Source organism: Stenella coeruleoalba (genome assembly GCF_951394435.1).
Source record: "Stenella coeruleoalba genome assembly, chromosome: 11".
Taxonomy (NCBI): Eukaryota; Metazoa; Chordata; class Mammalia; order Artiodactyla; family Delphinidae; genus Stenella; species Stenella coeruleoalba.
In genome coordinates this window covers 13398326-13418798 of record NC_137157.1, presented here as the reverse complement: position 1 = coordinate 13418798, position 20473 = coordinate 13398326, and the positions used below count along the sequence as shown (strand labels likewise).

Here is a 20473-nt window from a genome sequence, read left to right as displayed (position 1 = left end):
GCTGATTCACTTTGTTATACAGCAGAAACTAACACAACATTGGAAGGCAATTATACTTCAATAAAGATGTTAAAAAGAAAAAAAGATATGTGTGTGTCTGTGTGTGTGTACTTGCATTAACAAACATTAAGGAAAGCATTTTTTCTTTATTTCCATCTCCTCCATATATATAGAGAAAATGTGGTGGGTGATGGAATTTTGTTTTGCACCTCTTCCTTCTAATACCACATGTGAAAGAGCAAATTTTAGGGTCGCCTGGTCCCTGTCTAGTGGAATCAGCAGATTTTCAGCTGTCTGTGTGCATGCATGCATTTAGACGCTCTGAGCATATAATTCAGAGAAGACCAATGTCTCTACTCTAAAGCCTTTATTTATTTATTTGCACGTGACATGTTTAATTCCCAAGGTGCTGAAGGCATTTTGAAAACATTAAATGATGTGTTAATCCTCTCCATATCTCTATAAAGCAGTGAAAAAGTCTTATTATAAAACATTATGAACTAAATCTGAAAAACAGACTTAACAGGAATAGGAATAGTCAAGAGGGATGAGAAGAGAAAGATGATGCAATAGGAAGAAGAAACCTCAGTGAAAAGTCTTCTGCAGTTCCCAGCCAAGTAGGGAAACCTCTGTCAAATTTTCCCTGTAGCTGGGTCCCGAGCCAGCTGTCCCACATTCCATAAGGTGATTCTGTATGTTTGTTGCCAGTTTTGCTATTTATTATGTCAGTAGATAGATAACCTTGAGTAAGGTACTTCCCTGCTTGAAAACTATATTTCCATATCTGTAAAATGGGGATCCCCCCAAAATCTCTATTTACCTAAGAGATTTATGGAGAAGAAATCTTGTGATGTGTTATCTTTATAATCATCATCATCACCATCATCATCATCATCATCATCTGTAATCATTAAGCAAATCTCTCTCTTGGTCACTGCTGATAAGGGATTATCTTGCCTCAACCAAAACTGTGTCTGGAAATTCCCCATGGTAGATGCCCCCAATTATCTACCCCTCCCTATTTCTATGTCCTTAACAGTGACTTGTCAGGTCTCCCCATCTCTATTTCCTTACCTCTTGAATTTGGGCTGGTTGTGCAACTTGCTTTGGCTAATTGGATACAGAAGAAATGATATTGTTCCAGTTTTGTGCTCAGACCTCAAGTGGCCTCCCACACTTCTGTTTACTCTCTTGGAATCTTGCCTTGCTACCATGAGAACCAAGCCAGGCTAGCGTGCTGGATGATGAGAAACACGTGGTCCAGGTGTCCTCATTGCCCAGCTGACAATTGTCTCACTTGGTCAGTCCTCAGCTGACTGCCAGATGACCACAGACACAAGAGTGAGGTCAGCAGATCCACCCATCTCACTTGTAAATTTGTAAGCGCTAAAACATGGTTGCTGTTTTAAGTTAGTATGTTTTGGGAATGGTTTGTTATGTAGCAATAGTAACTGCTACAGCTCTCTTTTCAGGTTTACCCTTCACTGGCTTTGCCAAAATCTTTCTTTCCTAACTCATAAAGATTAATTCATTCTATGAATTTATTTATTTATGGCTAACTCTGACCTGGGTCAATGAGGGGAAATGAATCAGTCAAAGTCCCAGTCATCAAAAGCATCAATCCAGTTGGGTAGGTAAAGCTCTAATGGATGGTGAAAATTGTAAAGACCATAAGAGAATTATCAATAAAAAAAGGCATTCTGAGAAGAAAGAGACTATTTCTAGCCTGGGGTTGGGGCAAAATGGGAGAAATGGGGGAAGTCACATAAGGAAATTCCTCCGGTATGTCTAGAGTCATACCTGTCCTTCCATTTTTACTTTTCAATCTGACTTCTAGCCAGGTTGCAATAGCTTTTTCCAGTTCCCTTTTCTAGTTTTGTCCCTACTCCAATCCATTCTTCTGTCATATGATTTTTCTCTGAAATGCAAGTCTGGCTATGTTACTCCCCTGCTTTAAATCCTTTGGTGCACATACATATGTTATCTGGAGGTGACTCTAAGAAGGGGGAAAAAAGTGGGCTGAAGTCTCAGGTGGAAGAGCAGGCTAGGGTGAGATGCTGACAACCTCTGAGTGAGCTGGAGCCTGCATGCTGGTACCTTCAGTGTCTATTCCAGGTCGGATTATCTAAATGCTGGTGTCTTCACTCTTCTGATTGTGCTGAGGTCTGGACCTTCAGCCATGGAATCTGTCAGAGCAAGGAGGAAGAGAACAGCGCACGGACTTCCTAATTCAGATCTTCACGGACTTCCTAATTCAGATCTCCTAGGGCTATGATTTAAGTTGGTGTTTGTTCCCTGGCAAACACTAAAGGACAGAGAGGCAAGAGTGGCCAGTAGCTACTGGTTGGGAAATAAGGGACATTGGCAGATGGATTTGCAAAGGACAAGCCACACCCAATTAATCGAGAGTAGGGAACAACCGGAGCTTAAGCACACACACACACACACACACACACACAATTTAAATCCTCTGTAAGCTGGCTTGGTAGGCTTGCTAATGGAATTTGTGCAGTGCCCCAGACGGAGGGTCAGAGAAGAAAGGGAGACGTGTCAAGATAATCTTTTCAACAGTTTTTTCCCCCCTTCTTCTTTACTTTTCTGAACAATAAACTGATTTTTCAACCAGCCTAATTTGGGTAACATAATAAATAGTGCTTATGGTAGAAGGTGTTTAGGGGTTAAAAACACAGATTTATTTAGATATTAGGTGTACCTGGATTTAAGTAATTGATCCACTGTTTGCTTCCCATATAACCTTGGGCAAGTTACTTAATTTCCATTTGTGGATGGCAGCCATAGAGTTGGGCAATACATAGACCTCCTGGCTATTCATGCTGCCTGGACTCTCATCCTCTCGTCTGAAAATGGGGACAATTTTTTCCTCATGGGGATCTTGGGAGAGTTAAGCAGGTTACTGTGCATAGATTGCTTAGCTTGGACGCTGACACAAAATAGGCATGCAATAACTATTGGTTATTAATATGGCTATGGGTGAGGGATTTTAAAGGCTTATTAAGTTTAATCCCCATAACCATCCTATGAGGCAGAACTTTCCCAAGTTCCCATAGCTAGTAATGGAAACATCTTGGATTTAATTTAGGCAGTTTAGAGCCTGTGCTCTTAACTAGTGTACTTTGAATTACATGTGCATTTTTCTTCTCTCTCTCCTTCACTATTATCTATCATAGTATCTATCTATCTGCATCATCATCGCCATCATCATCTCTAATATTTGTCTGCCTTTATCAATCATCTATCTTTCTACTGTCTGTTGACACACACTGTGCACATGTCTGTGTATGTATAGTTAGCCCAGTAATACAGAGAACAAAACAGACGCTCAGCAGACCTAACAGACCCCAGATAACAGAGCTGACTTCCTAGTCTAGAACTGTCTGATTCCAAAACCTGTACTGGGATTTTTTTTTTTTTAACTACATCAAGATTATGAATAAAGTAGCCAGCGAGTCTTTTTTAGTACAGTCATTTTAAACTTTACTGGGAAGAAAGGAAAAAATATAAAAATGTCAGCTATCTCCCTCCACTATTTGCTCCTAGCAAATAAGAAAGCAGATTTTAATAAGAGGTATTGGAGCTGACGTTTTGGAGACGGAGAGTACGTAGTTTTAGGAATGAGGACGGTACACATATCACTCACACACCGTCAAAGGCTTGGTAGCCTTCTTGTCTGGCTGTGCGGTTCTTCCAGGCACAAACACAAGTACTACTGTTTTCAAGACAACAAGCTAGCCTAGAGACAAGTGGCACCCAGGAAAAGTGAGACGTGCCTTGTACCTTTGTATATAGAGACACTCTATGGCACTAACGCAGTTCTCTGCAGTAACAGAGGAGAGTTGGCAGCGTACAGGGTCCAAAAGAGCGGGCAACCCTCAAGTCATAACTTTTGAACTTTGGAACGCAGGAATTCACTGGGATAATTTTGCATCTGATTAACTTTCCTAATTAGGCTTGCCGTAAACCAGCATGACCTGTTTAGCCTCTATCCCAGAATATATAAATCCCTCTTCAGATGTTCCCAGTAATTGGGGAGATGACCCCTGGTTGGCACCCTTTCCCACCTTTGTGTCAGTTGATCCGACTCATTGCCTTTCTCCTGAAAGCTACCTGCTTCACTACACCCCGCTACTCTCGACAGATGACCTTATTCTAACCCCACCAAGAAAATGGAGACATGCTGCCATGATTTCTCTCAACTTCCCTCACATCCATCTCTGAAAAAGAATATATAAGCAAACACATGTCAGTGCTTTCCTGGAAGCTCCCAATTTCAATAATTCTGTTTTGTTCTTCCAGTAAACTTCAGAAATAACTGGAAATGGCAATATTTTTGAATCCGAAGTAAATCTCTCTAGACTACCTCTATTTGACCCCAAGTGACCCAAACTGCTCTGGTTCAGATATTTGGTTAAAAAAATATGAGCACTTGCCCCAGTTTATTCCTTTTCTTCCTGCTCAGAGGAAGAAGTGGTCCCCACTCCTTTCCAAATAAATCCTCCTCACGTGTCCTGGATCCAGTTCCCTTCTAGGAGGCAATGCTATTGCTTTTCCTCCCTCTACTTTCAAGCTCTTCTTTTTTACTGGTTTCTTCCGGTAACCTTCAAACATACTGTGAAATTTGGGCAAAATACATACCAAAATAAAAGCAAAGACAAAACAAGCTGAAAACTTCCCGGAACTCAACCTTGCCCTCAAGCTGCTCCCTGATTTCTTCTTCTCCTCAATTACTATTATTACCTTTATCTTTCCCTCATTACCCATCCTGCAGCAGTCTTGTTCTTGCTGTGGCTGTCTTTCCATTGAAAGCACACTTTGTAAGGAGGCCGATGACCTCCATCAAAACACCTTTTCACACTGTGTTGCTATATTTCGATGTCTATTTTCTCCCGCTGGCCTGTTCTTTGAGGTCCAGGAGACTTAGCTAATTCTGTGTTCTAGCATTTAACACAGGGCCTAGCACATTGTAACTTCTCAACTAACATTTATATTAAACTGCTAAGAGCAGATACTACACTTGGTCTTAGCCAAAAGGCTGAGAAGCAATCAGCTAACATTTATAGAGTGAATGAGCTCTGCCCAATCCAATGGATCCTTTTCACTGCCACTCTAGCCGTCTTCTCAGATGCCTTTGGTGCCGCTCACTGGCCATTATCCTTCTTGAAATTCTCTCACCCTCTGGATTCTAGAATGCAACTTCTCTTTTCCTATTCTCACCTTAACCTGCTCCTGGAAGGAAAGGATGGGGTATTGTTCTTTCTTGTATCCCCAGTGTCTTACACGGGGGTCACAATAAATTGACTGGATTGGAATGGGTGAATTACACTGGATATGTAAGAATTTTCTGTACTCTGTTTTCATTCCAAGGAAGGTATTACCTAAATAGATTTTTTTTAAAATAATTTATTTATTTACTTATTTATTTTTGGCTGCGTTGGGTCTCCGTTGCAGCGTGCGGGCTTTCTCTAGTTGCGGTGAGCGGGGGCTACTCTTCGTTGCGGTGCGCGGGTTTCTCATTGCGGTGGCTTCTCTTGTTGCAGAGAACGGGTTCTAGGCTCATGGGCTTCAGTAGTTGTAGCATGTGGGCTTCAGTAGTTGTGGCTCGCGGGCTCTAGAGTGCAGGCTCAGTAGTTGTGGCGCATGGGCTTGGTTACTCCGTGTCATGTGGGATCTTCCCGGACCAGGGCTGGAACCCGTGTCCCCTGCATTGGCAGGTGGATTCTTAACCACTGTGCCACCAGGGAAGTCCCCCTAAATAGCTTTTTAATTCTGAGAAATCTCAGATCTCTCTAGTATGTGGTAGCTTGAACTCTGCCTTATTTATATCCATGGATCATAAGACTTCTACTGCAAATAAGTATGGAATACTATACTCTTTGTATTTAACCTTAACATTTTTTTTTTGAAATAAGTAGCCTAGAGAAGTTTTAAATCTAATTTCAACTAAGAAATCTGATGGAAGGTCAAGTATGCCTGATCTCTTTTGCAAGAAGAAGCAATAAACGTGGCCAATGCTACCTGTAAGATGAGTGGTTAATATTAAGTTAAAAGCTAGATTTATGGCCCCAAAGACTATGGGATAGATTGATTACAAAAGCTGCCTCAATTATTTAATGCCTCCTGTAACCTTGCCCTTTGCAATGTGGTTTCTCACGGACATACGTCCACCCCCTTGAATCCTGACTGGCTTTATGACCTTCCTTATCCAACTGAATGTGGTGGCAGTGACTGCGTTCCAATTTCCAATTTCAGGGTAGGGCTCAAGAGGTCTGGCAGATTTCTACTTAACCTCTTAGAACTCCACTATCTCCATGTGAACAAAGCTGGGCTAGCCCATTGGAGAAGGAGAGATCACGTGAGGCAGGTATGAATCACTGCAGTGGAGACCACTCTAACTAGCCAGCCCCCAGATGACTGACTAGCTGACTGTAGACATATGAACTAGCCCAGAAAGATCAGCCCAGCAGCACCACCCAGGGGACCCACAGATTTATGAGCTAAATAAATGATTGCCATTGTAAGATACTCTATTTTGGGACGGTTAGCATATCCAGACAAAGGAAAGGACTGAGTCAAAAATGTCTGATTGGTGTGTCTGACTATCTTAATGATGCAATGACAATTGTCTGACTGAGCTAATTAATTGGTTGTCTTGATTGATTTTTTTAAGAAACGGCTTTATTGAGAGGTAATTTATACACCATACAATTCATCTATTTAAAGTGTATAATTTGGGCTTCCCTGGTGGCGCAGTGGTTGGGAGTCTGCCTGCCGATGCAGCGGACACAGGTTCGTGCCACGGTCCGGGAAGATCCCACGTGCCGCGGAGCGGCTGGGCCCGTGAGCCATGGCCACTGAGCATGCGCTTCCGGAGTCTGTGCTCCGCAACGGAAGAGGCCACAACAGTGAGAGGCCCGCGTACTGCTAAAATAAATAAATAAATAAAGTGTATAATTTAATTTTTTTTCTAGTGTATTCAGAATTGTATAATCATCACCAAATCAATTTTAGAATATTTTTATAGCCCTGCAAAGAAACCCTGTACCTACTAGCAATCATTCCCAACTTCCCATAACTCCCTCCCCCCATCCCTAGGCAACCACTAACCTACTTCTATCTGTATAGATTTGACTGTTATGGAAATATCGTATAAATGGAATCATACAATATGTGATCTTTTGTGACTTGTCACTTAGCATAATGTTTTCAAGGCTCCTCCATGCTATAGCATGTGTCAGCACTTCATTTCTTTTTATTACCAAATAATATTTCATTATATGGATATACCACATTTTATTCTATCTATCCATTCATCATTTGATGGATATTTGGATTGTTTATACTTTTTGGCTATTATAATTAGCATTGCTGTGACCATTTGCATACAGTTTCTGTACGGACATATGCTTTCATTTCCTTTGTGTATGTAACTAGGAGTGGATTTGTTTGGTCATATTTTAACTCTATGATTAATCTTTTGAAGAACTGCTAGACTGTTTTCCACAGTGGCTACACTGCTTTTCTCTCCCACCAGCAGTGTGTGAAGGCTCACATTTATCCATATCCTCATCAACACTTGTTATTATCTATGTTCTTTTTTTTTAACATCTTTATTGGAGTATAATTGCTTTACAATGATGTGTTAGTTTCTGCTTTACAACAAAATGAATCAGTTATATATATACATATGTTCCCATTTCTCTTCCCTCTTGCATCTCCCTCCCTCCCACCCTCCCTATCCCACCCCTCTAGGTGGTCACAAAGCACCGAGCTGATCTCCCTGTGCTATGCAGCTGCTTCCCACTAGCTATCTACCTTACGTTTGGTAGTGTATATATGTCCATGCCTCTCTCTCGCTTTATCACAGCTTACCCTTCCCCCTCCCCATATCCTCAAGTCCATTCTCGAGTAGGTCTGTGTCTTTATTCCTGTCTTACCCCTAGGTTCTTCATGACATTTTTTCCCTTAAATTCCATATATATGTGTTAGCATACGGTATTTGTCTCTCTCTTTCTGACTTCACTCTGTATGACAGACTCTAGGTCTATCCACCTCATTACAAATAGCTCAATTTCGTTTCTTTTTATGGCTGAGTAATATTCCATTGTATGTATGTGCCACATCTTCTTTATCCATTCATCCGATGATGGACACTTAGGTTGTTTCCATCTCCAGGCTATTGTAAATAGAGCTGCAATGAACATTTGGGTACATGACTCTTTTTGAATTATGGTTTACTCAGGGTACATGCCCAGTAGTGGGATTGCTGGGTCATATGGTAGTTCTATTTGTAGTTTTTTAAGGAACCTCCATACTGTTCTCTACAGTGGCTGTATCAATTTACATTCCCACCAACAATGCAAGAGGGTTCCCTTTTCTCCACACCCTCTCCAGCATTTATTGTTTCTAGATGTTTTGATGATGGCCATTCTGACCGGTGTGAGATGATATCTCATTGTAGTTTTGATTTGCATTTCTCTAATGATTAATGATGTTGAGCATTCTTTCATGTGTTTGTTGGCAGTCTGTATATCTTCTTTGAGAAATGTCTATTTAGGTCTTCTGCCCAGTTTTGGATTGGGTTGTTTGTTTTTTTGTTATTAAGCTGCATGAGCTGCTTATAAATTTGGAGATTAATCCTTTGTCAGTTGCTTCATTTGCAAATATTTTCTCCCATTCTGAGGGTTGCCTTTTGGTCTTGTTTATGGTTTCCTTTGCTGTGCAAAAGCCTTGAAGTTTCATTAGGTCCCATTTGTTAATTTTTGTTTTTATTTCCATTTCTCTAGGAGGTGGGTCCAAAAGGATCTTGCTGTGATTTATGTCATAGAGTGCTCTGCCTATGTTTTCCACTAAGAGTTTGATATTTTCTGGCCTTACATTTAGGTCTTTAATCTATTTTGAGCTTATTTGTGTGTATGGTGTTAGGGAGTGATCTAATCTCATACTTTAACATGTACCTGTCCAGTTTTCCCAGCACCACTTATTGAAGAGGCTGTCCTTTCTCCACTGTACATTCCTGCCTCCTTTATCAAAGATAAGGTGACCATATGTGCCTGGGTTTATCTCTGGGCTTTCTATGCTGTTCCATTGATCTATCTTTCTGTTTTTGTGCCAGTACCATACTGTCTGGATGACTGTAGCTTTGTAGTATAGTCTGAAGTCAGGGAGCCTGATTCCTCCAGCTCCATTTTTCGTTCTCAAGATTGCTTTGGCTATTCGGGGTCTTTTGTGTTTCCATACAAATTGTGAAATATTTTGTTCTAGTTCTGTGAAAAATGCCAGTGGTAGTTTGATAGGGATTGCATTGAATCTGTAGATTGCTTTGGGTAGTAGAATCATTTTCACAATATTGATTCTTCCAATCCAAGAACATGGTATATCTCTCCATCTATTTGTATCATCTTTAATTTCTTTCATCAGTGTCTTATAATTTTCTGCATACAGGTCTTTTGTCTCCTTAGGTAGGTTTATTCCTAGATATTTTATTATTTTTGTTGCAGTGGTAAATGGGAGTGTTTTCTTGATTTCACTTTCGGATTTTTCATCATTAGTGTATAGGAATGCCAGAGATTTCTGTGCATTAATTTTGTATCCTGCTACTTTACCAAATTCATTGATTAGCTCTAGTAGTTTTCTGGTAGCATCTTTAGGATTCTCTATGTATAGTATCATGTCATCTGCAAACAGTGACAGCTTTACTTCTTCTTTTCTGATTTGGATTCCTTTTATTTCCTTTTCTTCTCTGATTGCTGTGGCTAAAACTTCCAAAACTATGTTGAATAAGAGTGGTGAGAGTGGGCAACTTTGTCTTGTTCCTAATCTTAGTGGAAATGCTTTCAGTTTTCCACCATTGAGGATGATGTTGGCTGTGGTTTGTCATATATGGCCTTTATTATGTTGAGGAAAGTTCCCTTTATGCCTACTTGCTGCAGGGTTTTTATCATAAATGGGTGTTGAATTTTGTCAAAAGCTTTCTCTGCATCTATTGAGATGATCATATGGTTTTTCTCCTTCAATTTGTTAATATGGTGTATCACGTTGATTGATTGAAGAATCCTTGCATTCCTGGAATAAACCCCACTTGATCATGGTGTATGATCCGTTTAATGGGCTGTTGGATTCTGTTTGCTAGTATTTTGTTGAGGATTTTTGCATCTATGTTCATCAGTGATATTGGCCTGTAGTTTTCTTTCTTTGTGACATCCTTGTCTGGTTTTGGTATCAGGGTGATGGTGGCTTCGTAGAATGAGTTTGGGAGTGTTCCTCCCTCTGCTATATTTTGGAAGAGTTTGAGAAGGATAGGTGTTAGCTCTTCTCTAAATGTTTGATAGAATTCACCTGTGAAGCCATCTGGTCCTGGGCGTTTGTTTGTTGGAAGAATTTTAATCACAGTTTCAATTTCAGTGCTTGTGATTGGTCTGTTCATATTTTCTGTTTCTTCCTGATTCAGTCTTGGCAGGTTGTGCATTTCTAAGAATTTGTCCATTTCTTCCAGGTTGTCCATGTTATTGGCATAGAGTTTCTTGTAGTAATCTCTCACGATCTTTTGTATTGCTGTAGTGTCAGTTGTTACTTCTCCTTTTTCATTTCTAATTCTATTGATTTGAGTCTTCTCCCTTTTTTTCTTCATGAGTCTGGCTAATGGTTTATCAATTTTGTTTATCTTCTCAAAGAAACAGCTTTTAGTTTTATTGATCTTTGCTATCGTTTCCTTCATTTCTTTTTCATTTATTTCTGATCTGATTTTTATGATTTCTTTCCTTCTGCTGCCTTTGGGGTTTTTTCGTTCTTCTTTCTCTAATTGCTTGAGGTGCAAGGTTGTTTATTTGAGATGTTTCCTGTTTCTTAAGATAGGATCGTATTGCTATAAACTTCCCTCTTAGAACTGCTTTTGCTGCATCCCATAGATTTTGGGTTGTCGTGTCTCCATTGTCATTTGTTTCTAGGTATTTTTAAATTTCCTCTTTGATTTCTTCAGTGATCACTTCGTTATTAAGTAGTGTATTGTTTAGCCTCCATGTATTTGTATTTTGTACAGTCTTTTCCTGTAATTGATATCTAGTTTAATAGCGTTATGGTCAGAAAAGATACTAGACACAATTTCAATTTTCTTAAATTTACTAAGGCTTGATTTGTGACCCAAGATATGATCTATCCTGGAGAATGTTCCATGAGCACTTGAGAAAAATGTGTATTCTGTTGTTTTTGGATAGAATGTCCTATAAATATCAATTAAATCCATCTTGTTTAATGTATCATTTAAAGCTTGTGTTTCCTTATTTATTTTCATTTTGGATGATCTGTCCATTGGTGAAAGTGGGGTGTTAAAGTCCCCTACTATGAATGTGTTACTGTCGATTTCCCCTTTTATGGCTGTTAGTATTTGCCTTATGTATTGAGGTGCTCTTATGTTGGGTGAATAAATATTTATAATTGTTATATCTCCTTTTGGATTGATCTCTTGATCATTTTGTAGTGTCCTTCTTTGTCTCTTCTAATAGTCTATTTTAAAGCCTATTTTTTCTGATATGAGAATTGCTACTCCAGCTTTCTTTTGGTTTCCATTTGCATGAAATATCTTTTTCCATCCCATTACTTTCAGTCTGTATGTGTCTCTAGGTCTGAGGTGGGTCTCTTGTAGACAGGAAATATATGGGTCATGTTTTTGTATCCATTCAGCCAATCTGTGTCTTTGGTGGGAGCATTTAGTCCATTTACATTTAAGATAATTATCGATATGTATGTTTCTATTCCTATTTTCTTAATTGTTTTGGGTTCTTTATTGTAGGTCTTTTCCTTCTCTTGTGTTTCTTGCCTAGAGAAGGTGTTTTAGCATTTGCTGTAAAGCTGGTTTGGTGGTGCTGAACTCTCTCAGCTTTTGCTTATCTGTAAAAGTTTTAATTTCTCCATCAAATCTTAATGAGATCCTTGCTGGGTAGAGTAATCTTGGCTGTAGGTTTTTCTCCTTCATCACTTTAAATATGTCCTGCCAGTCCCTTCTGGCTTGCAGAGTTTCTGCTGAAAGATCAGCTGTTAACCTTATGGGGATTCCCTTGTGTGTTATTTGTTGTTTTTCCGTTGCTGCTTTTAAAATGTTTTCTTTGTATTTAGTTTTTGACAGTTTGATTAATATGTGTCTTGGCATATTTCTCCTTGGATTTATCCTGTATGGGACTCTCTGTGCTTCCTGGACTTGATTAACTATTTCCTTTCCCATATTAGGGAAGTTTTCAAGTACAATCTCTTCAAATATTTTCTCAGTCCCTTTCTTTTTCTCTTCTTCTTCTGGAACCCCTATAATTCTAATGTTGGTGCGTTTAATGTTGTCCCAGAGGTCTCTGAGACTGTCCTCAGTTCTTTTCATTCTGTTTTCCTTACTGCTCTGCAGTAGTTATTTCCACTATTTTATCTTCCAGGTTATTTATCCATTCTTCTGGCACAGTTATTCTGCTAGTGATCCCGTCTAGAGTATTTTTAATTTCATTTATTGTGTTGTTCATCATTGTTTGTTTGCTCTTTAGTTCTTCTAGGTCCTTGTTAAATGTTTCTTGCATTTTGTCTATTCTATTTCCAAGATTTTGGATCATCTTTACTATCATTATTCTGAATTCTTTTTCAGGTAGACTGCCTATTCCCTCTTCATTTGTTAGGTCTGGTGGGTTTTTATCTTGCTCCTTCATCTGCTGTGTGTTTCTCTGTCTTCTCATTTTTCTTATCTTACTGTGTTTGGGGTCTCCTTTTTGCAGGCTGCAGGTTCGTAGTTCCTGTTGTTTTTGGTGTCTGTCCCCAGTGGCTAAGGTTGGTTCAGTGGGTTGTATAGGCTTCCTGGTGGATGGGACTAGTGCCTGTGTTCTGGTGGATGAGGCTGGATCTTATCTTTCTGGTGGGCAGGTCCACGTCTGGTGGTGTGTTTTGGGGTGTCTGTGGACTTATTATGATTTTAGGCAGCCTCTCTGCTAATGGGTGTGGTTGTGTTCCTGTCTTGCTAGTTGTTTGGCATAGGATGTCCAGCACTGTAGCTTGCTGGTCGTTGAATGAAGCTGGGTGCTGGTGTTGAGATGGAGATCTCTGGGAGATTTTCACTCTTTGCTATTATGTGGAGCTGGGAGGTCTCTTGTGGACCAGTGTCCTAAAGTTGGCTCTCCCACCGCAGAGGCACAGCACTGACTCCTGGCTGCAGCACCAAGAGTCTTTCATCCACACGGCTCAGAATAAAAGGGAGAAAAATTAGAAAGAAATAATTAGTAGAAGTAGAAAGAAAGAAAGAAAGAAAGAAAGAAGGAAAGAAAGTAAGAAAGAAAGGAGGGAGAGAGGGAGGGATGGAGGAGGGAAGCAAGCGAGGAAGGAGGGAAGGAAGGAAAAAAGAAAGAAAGAAGATAAAGTAAAATAAAGTAAGATAAAATAGAATAAAGTTATTAAAATAAAAAATTATTAAGAAAAAAAATTTAAAAAACCCAAAAAAGAAAAAGACCTGACAGAAACCTAGGACAAATGGTGGAAGCAAAGCTATACAGAAAAAAATCTCACACAGAAGCATACACATACTCACAAAAAGAGGAAAAGGGGAAAAAATCATAAATCTTGCTCTCAAAGCCCACCTCCTTAATTGGGGATGATTCATTGTCTATTCATGTATTCCACAGATGCAGAGTACATCAAGTTGATTGTGGAGCTTTAATCCGCTGCCTCTGAGGCTGCGGGAGAGACTTCCCTTTCTCTTCTTTGTTCTCACAGCTCCCAGGGGCTCAGCTTTGGATTTGGCCCCGCCTCTGCGTGTAGGTCGCCGGAGGGCGTCTGTTCTTCGCTCAGACAGGACGGGGTTAAAGGAGCCGCTGATTCGCGGGCTCTGGCTCACTCAGGTTGGGGGGAGGGAGGGGCACGGAGTGCGGGGCGGGCCTGTGGCGGCAGAGGCCGGCGTGACGTTGCGCCCGCGTGACGTTTCACCAGCCTGAGGCGCGCCGCGCGTGCGTTCTCCCTGGGGAGTTGTCCGTGGATCAGAGGACCCAGGCAGTGGCGGGCCGCACAGGCTCCCCGGAAGGGGGGGTGTGGATAGTGACCGGTGCTCGCACACAGGCTTCTTGGTGGCGGCAGCAGCAGCCTTGGCGTCTCATGCCCGTATCTGGGGTCCGCGCTTTTAGCCGCGGCTCGCGCCCGTCTCTGGAGCACCTTCAAGCAGCGCTCTTAATCCCCTCTCCTCGCGCACCAGGAAACAAAGAGGGAAGAAAAAGTCTCCTGCCTCTTTGGCAGGTCCAGACCTTTCCCCGGACTCCCTCCCGGCCAGCTGCGGCGCACCAGCCCCCGTCAGGCTGTGCTCACGCCGCCAACCCCAGTCCTCTCCTGGCGCTCCGACCGAAGCCCGAGCCTCAAGTCCCAGCCCCGCCTGCCCCGGCGGGGGAGCAGAGAAGCCTCTCCGGCTGGTGAGTGCTGGTCGGCCCGGATCCTCTGTGCGCGGGAATCTCCCCGCTTTGCTCTCCACACCCCTGTTGCTGTGCTCTCCTCCGCGGGCCTGAAGCTTTTCCCCTCTGCCACCCACATTCTCCGCCTGCGAAGGGGCTCCTAGTGTGTGGAATTCTTTCCTCCTTCACAGCTGCCTCCCACTGGTGCCGGTCCGGTCCCGTCCCTATCGTTTTGTCTCTGTTTATTCTTTTTTTTTTCACCCTACCCAGGTATGTGGGGGGGGGGGGTGCCTTTTGGGAGGTCTGAGGTCTTCTGCCAGCGTTCAGTAGGTGTTCTGTAGGAGTTGTTGCACGTGTAGATGTATTTCTGGAGTATTTGTGGGGAGGAAGGTGATCTCCGCGTCTTACTCTTCCGCCATCTTTCCGTTTTGCTGTACGCGGGCCTCTCACTGTTGTGGCCTCTCCCGTTGCGGAGCACAGGCTCCGGACGTGCAGGTCCAGCGGTCATGGTTCCGCGGCATGTGAGATCTTCCCGGACCGGGGCATGAACCCGTGTCCCCTGCATCGGCAGGTGGACTCTCAACCACTGCGCCACCAGGGAAGCCCTATCTATGTTCTTGATTATAGCTGTCCTAATGGTTATGAAGTGATATCTTATTATGGTTTTAATCAGCTATTCTCTGATTGCTAATGGTGTTATCTTTCCATTTGTTTATTGTGTCCATTTGTATTTCTTCTCTGGAGAAATGCCTGTTCAGATCCTTTGCCCACTTTCAGTTGGATTGTTTTTTTATTATTGAGCTATATCTTGATTAATGTTTTCCATGTGATTAATGTTTTCCAGTTGAAAAGCTAACATTTCAGTTGAAATTTAATTACCCAGTATCTTTAAGAATACCTTGATTTAGTTTTGTGGTTCCCAGTATGACTGACCATCAGATATATTTCGGGAGGCCTTTCAAAAACAGAACATCTTGGGTCCTACCCTTGGAAATTCCAATCTAGGAGGGATAGGGAAAGTTTAGGAATTTGTATTTAAACCAAATTATGCAGGAGATACTACTAATCAGCCAAATTTAGAATCCTTACCCTGGCTTATATATTCCTAGGTGAAGTAATGTTGAGAAATAAGGGAACTTACTTAGATATTTCAGGTCAATATCAGGGGAAAATAAAGGCTTCCAAATCTTGCACCTGGTGTATTCTTTTCAGCATGTAGGAAGGTTTAATAAACGCTGTGTTTGGATAGCAGCAATGGGTAAAGGATGTAAAGGTTCAGCTGTTAACACTTTATTAACTGCTTTTGAAAAGCACAGACTCTACCTTCTGTAGGTCATAACTCACAGGCCGCAGAGGATAAGCTAACAAGAACTTAAAGGAAAAAACAAGTACTTATTGTCCCCTGCTATGTTCAGTAGCAGTCGTCCGAATAGACCCCTAGCTGGGAGATGTGGAGGGGAGCAGTAATGCTAGATGGAAAGCGATGGAATGTTCTGGAGCATGTAAAGTCGAGGCACCAGTCAAGCACCATCAGCTTCCACATTCCATATTCATATTCTGGGAGGAAAGCTCTGTCAGAGTCCCTAAGTTCTAGAAGGGTTGAGAAGGACTCCAACTTTGGGGTTCGGTACCATTACTTGCAAGTAATAAATATGCTTATAATTTCCACTTTGCAAAAATTCTTTTCAAAGATATTTGTAGCAAAGTTAATTATGTAGTGAGTTCCTTTAAAAGCAGGCTTTAAATTTGTATGTAAGCTGTGGTTATAATCTGTTTAATAAGGATAGAAAAAAGCCTAGAAGGAAGTAAACCTTTTGGTTTAACAATCTGTACATTCCAGTTTCCCCCAAATGAATATAAACTGTATTTTTTAATTAGCAAATTTCTCTTTTGAGGTAGGTAATACATTTAGATTTAAGCGCACAGAATCATAAACCAGCCTGCCTGGATTTATATTCTATCTCTGCTTATTATCTGTGTGCAACTGGGAAAATTAGTACCCTCTCTGTGTCTTAGTCTCATCATTCTTAAAATGAGCATAATAGTAGGACATTCTTTGTAGAGATGATATGAGGACTGAATGAGTTAAACTATTTAAAGTGTTTCCCACATGCACCTGGCATTTAGTAGATACTATAGAAGTGTTTGATGTTATTATTGTGATGGTTTTAACTTTGTTGATTTTGGACTGATTCATTCATTTATTCATTCAGATATTCATTGAGCATCTTCCATGTGTCAAGGCCCATGCTACTAGGCATTAATAGTACAGAGATAAGAAGGTAGGGGTCCTTGTTACCAAGCTCATGGATGTTCCAATAGAAAACCACTATCATATTCTCCTTCACTTTGGTGGCGTGTTCACAGCTCCAGGCATGACAAGTCTCGAGGACCCACAGGGCTTGGGTTGTGCCCATTTTCTGAATACCACTTTCTTCTGTTTCTATTCCCCATTGTTCACTTACATTAGTGCCTTCCATTCATTGTTTGCTTATCACACGGCATGCCATGCACCATGCTGAGTGTTTTCCAGGCATCATGGTATTTACGACTTACCTTTGCCCTTTAGGGTTCATTTTGTGACTTCCAAATGAGGAAATGAGGAAAACACATTTCTGAAAAGTCAAGTCATTTGGCTGTCATTTGCTACTAACTGGGATCCCAAAGCAGATGCTTTGAATGACTACATGATTTTTCCTAAGTTCCAGTTTATTGGAACAAGCATTTTCATCAACCCCTCCAGCCATATTCTCTAGTGGATGTGCTATTGAGTTTTGTATGGAACTCAGCTTGGAAAGGAGGATGTGAAGTTTGAGGCAATGTCTGAGTCAGAAGAAAGCACTCACCAAATGACCCCTGAGGTTGCAGTCTCAGACATGGAGTTAAAATTCTCCACTCACAGAATCAATTCTTGATAAACCACAGTCTTACTTCTTTCAAACCCTTCCCATCCCTTAAACTCCAAAGTAATAAACCATTCAGATAAAACCCAGTATTCTTCAAGGAAGAAGACAGAACATTCCTTATTTTTTTTTTTTTTTAAGAAGATGTTGGGGGGAGGAGTTTAGTAATTTATTTATTTATTTTTGCTGTGTTGGGTCTTCGTTTCTGTGCGAGGGCTTTCTCTAGCTGTGGCAAGCGGGGGCCCCTTTTCATCGTGGTGCGCGGGCCTCTCACTATCGCGGCCTCTCTTGTTGCGGAGCACAGGCTCCAGAAGCGCATGCTCAGTAGTTGTGGCTCACAGGCCTAGTGGCTCCGCGGCATGTGGGATCCTCCCAGACCAGGGCTCGAACCCGTGTCCCCTGCATTAGCAGGCAGATTCTCAACCACTGTGCCACCAGGGAAGCCCAGAACATTCCTTTTTGTAGGAAGCATGTGCTAGGGCTTTTTGAAGAGAGATGGCCCTTTAGAGCTATCTCAGATTGAATTTACTCCACACTGGGAGATAAATGTCATTTCTTATGTCAATGACATACCCCAGCCAGACTGCTGTTCCCAGCCAATTCACTCTCCCTGTGCTTTGGAAGATTGCTGTGTGCCTCTCTAGATTCAAGAGCACACAGAGTTCCTGCCACAGCCTGAGTGGGGTTTTTTAAAAGAGGAAATGGACCTTTCTTCTGTGGTTTGTTGAGTTTAAGTTTGGACATGGTAATGAAGAGGAGCTTCTGTTTGCTGCTCTGTCTCAGTGCATTTGGTGCATACGTTTAATACCTGTAGAGGTCTTTAATACCCTACATGATATATGCTATATTTTGGCTATCATTATTGCCATGGAAATTGTTTGGAAACTGTAAGGTAACAAAAAAAGGACTTTGATTCACATAGTTGATTCCACATTCTTTTTCTTTGGCCCTCTTATACATCAATTATCGAGGTCATTTGGCATTGTCTTTTTTTTTTTTTAACATCTTTATTGGGATATAATTGCTTTACAATGGTGTGTTAGTTTCTGCTTTATAACAAAGTGAATCAGTTATACATATACATATGTTCCCATATCTCTTCCCTCTTGCGTCTCCCTCCCTCCCACCCCGCCTATCCCACCCCTCCAGGCAGTCACAAAGCACCGAGCTGATCTCCCTGTGCTATGGCATTGTCTTTCTGCCTTTTTGTAAGTTCTGAAGAGCAGAACCCCTAATTCTCTGCACTTCTTAACTTGGTCTGAGCCCCTGTGAAAATTGTACCATAGTAGGAATTATCTTTTATCATTTCTCTCTCCTGTACCTGTCCATCCATACCAAGGTTAATTCTTTTGTCTGTCATTTTTGTTGATTTGGAAAGTGGTCTGGCATGAGCTGGTAAACATTTAAGGTTTTAGATTTATAGTAGGACTTGATTAAGAGTATGTTTATAGTGGACTTTCAGGTGGTATGACAGGTCAGGAAGAAGATATTATGGTTCAAACTTCATTTGGAGTTTAAAAAAAAGGTTGAAGATTGGGCTTAACCATCTATGGTGATTGAAAGTTGTTTTAGTGAATCAGATTTGAAAATGTAAGTATGATGTCTGTAAAATCAGTAGTGATCATTTTTTCAGGTTATGGTAAGTTAAAGTTCCAAGGTTTCTGGAGTTCTTGGTGGGAGGACTCCACTTGGTGGAGTGAGGTGGGAAGGGAAAGTGTCTGCTGAGTCTTGGGTATCTACCAAATCAATCCCAGGTTTCCAGGGGTAATGTTAGTGTTAGGAAAATAAAGACATTCTTCGTATCTTATTCCAGTAATATAACTGAAGACCAAAGTCATTCTAGCTCTAGAAGCAGGAGAGCAGGTTGAAGAGAGAGAATTGAGAAGAACTGAAGCTTAACCTAGTGACTATTTCCTTTTTTATCACCTTTAAGAGAGACACATTTGTTTCTTCTCTCAAATATCTTCTGAAAAATAATAGGTTTATGTAGTGAGGCTATGTTACCAGCCCAAGATTCCACAGCTAGTGGTTGACAGGGCTGAGTTTAAATCCAGGCAATCTTGTAATTGAAATATGGTGTTGAGATTAGGAGGAAATTATCCTAATAAGGTAACACACCTAGATAAATGGTGGACATACTCATTACTGTAAATGCATTTAATAAGACACATTTTCTGATGTTCCAGATAATATCATGGAGACATTTAATTCCAAATAGAAAATGTTAGAGCTGGATAGATACCCAATTACTTCATTTCACAGATAAAAAACAAAGTGAAGAAAAAGGGAAGTGATCTGCAGCAGGGGTCCCCAATCGTGGGGCCATGGACTGGTACCGGTCCATGGCCTGTTAGGAACGGGACCACACAGCAGGAGGTGAGGGCGGGCCAGCGAGCGAAGCTTCGTCTATATTTATAGCCGCTCCCCATCACTCGCTCCCCAGCACTCACATTACTGCCTGAGCTCTGCCTCCCGTCAGATCAGTGGTAACGTTAGATTCTCATAGGAACATGAACCCTGCTGTGAACTGCACATGCGAGGGACCTAGGTTGCCCACTCCTTATGAGAATCTAATGCCTGATGATCTGATGTGGAGATGCTAGCGCTGGGGAGCAGCTGCAAATACAGATTATCATTAGCAGAGAGATTTGACTGCACAGAGACCATAATAAATCAATTGTTTGCAGGCTTATATCAAAACCCAACCAGTGAGTGGCAAGTGAAAACAAGCTCAGGGCTCCCACTGATTCTGCATTATGGTGAGCTGTATAATTATTTTATTATACATTACAATGTAATAGTAATAAAGTGCACAATAAATGTCATACGTTTGAACCATCCCCAAACCATTCCCACCAGTTCGTGGAAAAATTGTCTTCCACAAAACTGGTCCCTGGTGCCAAAAAATTGGAGACCACTGCTCTCCAGAAGGTCCCCCTCTCCCCTGCCCCTATGAATAAGATGCAGAAATAGACATTTCCTGTCTTCTCATGCAGTGGACCTTCTTCTACTCACAGTGTGACCCACAGGGTTTCCAGAGGCAAACACAGGAAATTAAACGTAATTCTGAAGCTCAAAGTGAGACAGGCTGGGACCTGGGACCCTTTGCTGCAGTGCTGCAATGCTTGTACCTGGACAAACGTCTCCTTGAGCAACAAA

At 41.4% G+C, this 20473-nt stretch overlaps 1 long non-coding RNA gene across 3 annotated transcripts in view; it reads left to right on the top strand.

Moving 5' to 3' along the window:
* The window catches only part of LOC307194508, a 172979-nt gene that overhangs the window by 16597 nt on the left and 135909 nt on the right, over positions 1–20473 (top strand). The window contains exon 1 of one of the 3 annotated variants that reach the window (XR_013830570.1): positions 14011–14432. The exons of the other annotated variants lie outside the window; for them this stretch is intronic. This is a non-coding gene — a long non-coding RNA (uncharacterized lncRNA). Of the gene's footprint in view, positions 1–14010; positions 14433–20473 lie in introns of those variants that run through there. 3 annotated transcript variants of the gene reach the window in all.